At 35.1% G+C, this 6,136-nt stretch overlaps 1 long non-coding RNA gene across 1 annotated transcript; it reads right to left on the bottom strand.

Moving 5' to 3' along the window:
• Nucleotides 1–690: 690 nt before the first annotated feature.
• Nucleotides 691–4,020, bottom strand: LOC131156594 (uncharacterized). Its single transcript, XR_009137028.1, has 3 exons — nucleotides 3,755–4,020; nucleotides 888–3,561; nucleotides 691–758 (listed from the first exon to the last, which is right to left on the bottom strand). It is a non-coding gene; the product is annotated as an uncharacterized LOC131156594 (long non-coding RNA).
• Between the last annotated feature and the right edge of the window lie 2,116 nt (nucleotides 4,021–6,136).

The following is a 6,136-nucleotide window of genomic DNA, read 5'->3' as shown; positions in this document are numbered from 1 at the left end:
TTGGAGTCGCTTTCAGAAGGAATGTAGTCGGGTGAGAAGAATGCTCGCACGAGCACACTTGCCTGAAGAACGACGTCTCTCACAAGTATTTCATCTCTTTCAGGATCCTTAAGTTTGCAGACACCGGTGTCGTAGCTTGGCTCGAAAACAATGCAATAAGGTTCCCCCAGAGCTATGTCAAAATCAACTATCCACTTAAACTTGCATTTCACCTTGGGCTGAAGCCATAAACTTCCTCCAACCACTACAGTCATCACCGTCTGTTTAGGAGGAACCGCTCCTCCATTACCATCATTCATGAAGACTTCTGCCCCTTCCCCTCCTTCCAATATCCTCAGCAAACCCAATTTGTTACAGGTGGAACATTTTTTTAAAACAATAAAAACAAAATAGTTAATTAATTCAATAATATAACTAATACTAATATAATCGATCATTAAAGTAGATTTATATAATTTTTCATATTTCTATTTTGTACCTGTACAGCAGCATGAAAGTCAACATCATACCCGTACTCGGCACCACGAAATATTGCTACGTTCCTTGCAATGCGAATTCATTAAGAGCTCCAATTATTACAGTTATCCCCACACTCAAACTTGGGGGATGAAATGAAAAACAACTTAATATGTTATTTACTTACCAGTTTGAGTGTGGGGATAACTGTAATAATTGGAGCTCTTAATGAATTCGCATTGCAAGGAACGTAGCAATATTTCGTGGTGCCGAGTACGGGTATGATGTTGACTTTCATGCTGCTGTACAGGTACAAAATAGAAATATGAAAAATTATATAAATCTACTTTAATGATCGATTATATCAATATTAATTATGCTATTGAATTAATTAACTATTTTATTTTTATTGTTTCCAAAAAGTGTCTCACCTGTAACAAATTAGGTTTGCTGATGATATTGGAAGGGGGGAAAGGGGCAGAAGTCTTCATGAATGATGGTAATGGAGGAGCGGTTCCTCCTGAACAAACGGTGATGACTGTAGTGGTCGGAGGAAGTTTATGACTTCAGCCTGAGGTGAAATGCAACTTTAAGTGGATAACTTATTTTGACATAACTCCGGGGGAACCTTATCGCATTGTTTTCGAGTCAAGCTACGACACCGGTGTTTGCAAACCTGAGGATCCCGAAAGAGATGAAATACTTGTGAGAGACGACATTCTTCAGGCAAGAGTGCTCGTGCGAGCATTCTTCTCACCTGACTACATTCTTTTTGAAAGCGACTCCAGCGACAACATTTCTTCTCAAGGCTCCAATGACATTTCTTCTGAAAGCAGCTCCCACATTTCTTTCGAAAGCGGCTCCTACGACATCATTTCTGGAGAAAGTGACTACATTTCTGAAGAAAGCGACTCTCATTAATTAATAAGCACTCATGTATATATATAAACACACCCACACATATAGTAAGCAATCACACGCACGCACGCAATGCGAAGTAGTCACGTGAATTATTTTTATTTTTATTTTTCAATAATTAAATTTAAACATCCATTTATATTGTTTAGTTAATTAAGGAGTGACAATAACAAATAAAAATGACATGATTTAACCGATGATTTTTTTATTTTTTTTTGACATTTTGATCATGTTCGAAACGTGACTATGAAATGTCAAAAAAAAAATTAAACATAATAATTTTAAAATTAATAATTATTTTAATATCATTAAGTAATGTGCAAATTTAATGTAATTAGAAAGCAATGACTTACAATTGGAAATTGAAATAAAATTTTTGAAAATGACAATAATTCATACTCTGTTTTTGCATAATTTTGCTAGCAAATCAAATATAAGTGTTGAATTTTTTATTTGTTACTGTGACTGGATGTATTCTACATCCGTTATCAGAACTTGGGGGGATGATATGAAAATTATCGACTCGTATGCCGGTATTTCATATTTTTAAAACTGCAAATATATGCATACGAGTGTGCACACATATAAATATCTACCAAGTGGTTCATGAAATTAGCAAGAGAAATATAAAAATTAATATATTATTGTCCACCATATTGAGTTACTTCAATAAATATCTACCAAGTGGTTCAATAAATACTTATTGAAGTAACTCAATATGGTGAACAATAATATATTAATTTTGATATTTCTCTTGCTAATTTCATGAACCACTTGGTAGATATTTATATGTGTGAACACTCGTATGCATATGTTTGCAGTTTTAAAATTTAATAAAAAATTTTTCAGCTTCAAAGAAAGTGGTCTCATATTTATATATTTCAGACACCCCATTTGTTGTGGGCCAATTTTACAGAATACTTTTTATATATATATATATATATATATATATATTATTACAATAATTAGAGCAGAAAAAAAAGTATAATAATACATTAGAAAAATACAAAAACAGAATACATCAGAAGAGTACAAAATATATAATAATAATAATAATAATAATAATAATAATAATAATTTGAAATACAACATAAATAAATAAAGTCTAGGACTCTACTAATATGCACACCAAGAGAGGACAAAAGAGAGGAGAGTGCTGGATGGAGCGCAGGAAGTAGCAAAAAAAAACTGAGCGAGGAGAAGGTTATCAGAGAGTACCCAGAGAGAATACCGAGAAATATCATAGTAGCCATATAGTCAGAGAGATCACCTCGGCCACCTGAAGCAGCAATATAGTCATAGAGATCACCTAGGCAATCTGAAGCTGCAATTCGGAAGCAGTCGGAAGGCAATTGGAGATTTATCAGAAGCAATCAGACCGAGTAATTGGGAGCGAAGAAGCAGCACCCCATAATAGCCAGAGCAAAGCAAATCAAATTAAAGCCATTTACCTGCAGCAGTATCATTATACCACAGGGGGGTTATCGGTTTTCTCTTTAAAGACGGAGGAGTGGAAGACAGAGGTAGGTCTTTATACTTGCATATATTATTTATTTAATATCAATTCGAAACAGGAGTAGAAATGTATTGAAATCAATCGGATCCGACCCACGAGACCGAATCTGACCCACTAACCCGACGCATAGCTTGACCCGTTGACCCATCCCAAGGCCCAGGTACAGCTGGACCTTAGCCCCTGGACCTAGATCACTATTAAAAGAACCCCAGGCCCAGGTTTAATTCTGAAAGCTAAAGACCCGGGATTGAAAGCTGGCCCAAATGAAAAATAAAAAATAGGGCCCATTTTCAACACCTTAATATTTTCAAGAGAAAAGCCCTGGCCCGAATTTTTTCAAGCCCACATAAAAAAAAACATAACCGGTCTTGGCCCATATAAAAAAAAATATAATAGAGGAGCCAATTATTTTAAAATCAATTAAATCAAAACTCACTGAGTTAGGCGAGTCAACTCGCTATCAAAAATAGTACTCAATGAGTTGACTCATTCTGAGCAAACTCAGAATCCCTAGGTTCAATCGCCGAATCACCATATTCCACACAAACTCACCAAACTATATCAAAGTGATCTGTTCAAATCAAATGCAAACAAAGAGAATAAAAATAATAAAAAAGGGAACTTATCTTGAATTTCCGATTTGGGGATTTTTGATTCTCCAAATATTTAACCTGCAAAACAAGCCAAAAGAAAAAAGAAATTAGATCGGAGAGGGAAATAAGATAAAAAGAAGAATAGAAAAGAAGGGAATAAGAAAAAAGAACAGAAATAAAAAAAATACTAATAATAATAATAAAAAGAACAACAAAACAAAAATCGGAGTAGATCCGAGGAGGGTCGAGAGAGCAGAAGAGCAACGACGACCTGGCAAAGAGATTTCCGTCAACGTTTCCTGGAAGACGATCACGACTTCGGACGAAGGCTGAGGAGTCGGGGCTGGGATCCGGAGCATCGGCGGCGGCGGCGGCGGCGGCGGCGGTGATGCAATTAACGACGAAGAGAGAGAGAGAGAGGGCGGAGAGTTTGAGAAAGTGAGAGACCCGCTGAGATGAGAAGAAAGGGAGAGATTGAGGAAGTAGAGAACGGAGAGATTGGGAGTAGAGAGAGAGAGAGAGAGGTCTGTCAGTGGAGGTTGGTGATTGAGACAACACGTGGCCTGTGATGACCTTGATAGGTTCCCTTGAACCGGTTGACCCCCACTGAACAAGTTTTGAACCGAAATCTCGTATTTTCTTATTTATTTTATTTATTTAAAAATTTAGGAAAAATATGAAAAATCAAAAAAAAAGAGGAAAAATCGGAGAAAAATTTTGAAAAATATTTTTGAGGTCTAAAAAATGGTTCCCAAAATCTCCCAGAAAATTTTCAAAATATTGTTCAATATTTAGAAAAATTTTACAAAATTTTGCAAATAAATCTGAGAGTTATTTTCATAAAATATTTCCTCGATTTTCATCCCTATGATTTCAAAAAAAAGCACGACCTTTTTAAACCTCATGTGTCTTAGTTCTAAGGGATATTCTATATTAAATATACTATGTGAATATTTGTGTGGCATATTTTTTTACATGTACCTTAGTATTTTATAATTTTTCAAATTGAGTAAAATAAAAGACTATTAAATTCAATTTGAGGATAATTCTTAATTAATTAGGAACCATTCGTAGAAGGGTGCGTAGGGTGTGCGAATATCTTCCCCTCGTATAATCGAACTCCCAATCTCAATCCTCGTATATGCACACTGAAACTATTGTTTAAGTATTAATTGGGTGTTTTAACTACACAATAGAAAATATGTAACGATCCGGCCCTTTACATGGACTCAGGTGTCACTCACATACATCAAATACCTATACCTGTTCAAGATATGGAAACAACCCTCCCTAAATAGGGACATACGGGTGTAAATCATACATAATCATGATGTAAATGTCGCGGAAAAACATAAACATCCATTGGGATTACTACTAGTCTTATACCAAAGTTCACTAATACATCCATAATTTACATACATTCGGATTTAGAGTAATCGTCATATTACAACCCTCCAAAAAGGACTTTCATCAAGTTTAGTACAAAATTTAGATGCTTACGTAACCTAACCAAAATAACCTCCCCAGTCCCTTTATCTACTAGGACCGATGCACGGACGAACCTGAAAACAAAGGTTGTAAGATAGGGTGAGACACCTCTCAGTAAGGAAGAAGGAGTTACAACAGTGTGTGACTGCATACATGCATATTTTCATTCAACATCTGGAATATAAATCAAATATTTTCAATACAGTAATGCATCAGGTATATCATTATTCATATTACAAAATTCTCACATCTGTCTTTCGACCATTTAATGATTTATCAGATGACCAACAGCAAAATATCCCTATAACCAGTTTTACCCCGTGGCTCGGGTTGTGCACTGGTACTCGTCAATGCCCTGTTCGTGCAGACATTGCCGAGTACCTACATACGATCTGATTGCCTCCATTGGCCCAATATCAGCCAATGGTTTCATCCTACTAGCCGACCATCTTGGTACCCACATCGTTTCGTACGTGTGGTTGCACGTGTATATCTAGCTACGATATCGTGTCGTATCATATAACAGTAGTTTATTTCAACTCTGCAAAGAAAGTATTTTTTAACCCTCTCGAGAATCTCAAGCTGTGGTTCCGTGTATCATAAATTCAATTTATACAAATATGATTTTATCTCCCATAATCTATATCAATAGTATATAAATAATTCCAATGGGTTCAAACCAGCGTCTTTCCACTCAGTTTACCCCTCTTTGTTTACTAATGCGGCTCGATGTATCATCAGCCTCTGTTTATCACATTGTCAGTATAACAAATTGGAATTTCATTCCCATATTCTATATCAGTAGTATAAAAAATACATTCATTTCCATTTCAACATATATCACACAAGTTTAATACAAAAACCCGCTAAATGATAGAAATTCAATATACATAGTTTAACTGAATAAATAAAGGATTCGAGCCTCTCCTACTATAGTATAAATACAAATAAACAATATTTGTAAAATTTGGAGATCACATATCGAAATCCTCGTTTTTACCAAAAACCGTAAAATCGTCAAACCGGCATCTCTGTTTGGTAGAATTTTACAAATAAGCAGTTAAATCATAAATAATAATATAAACTAGCTTTTTAGCTATTTAGTTTTCCAAATATGCTGTTGTAATCAAATTCCCCTTACCTTATATTTGAAATGAAACTTTGA

Source organism: Malania oleifera, chromosome 5 (genome assembly GCF_029873635.1).
Source record: "Malania oleifera isolate guangnan ecotype guangnan chromosome 5, ASM2987363v1, whole genome shotgun sequence".
Classification (NCBI taxonomy): Eukaryota; Viridiplantae; Streptophyta; class Magnoliopsida; order Santalales; family Ximeniaceae; genus Malania; species Malania oleifera.
Note: the sequence above shows the minus strand (reverse complement) of the source record. Positions and strands in the feature narration are given on the sequence as shown.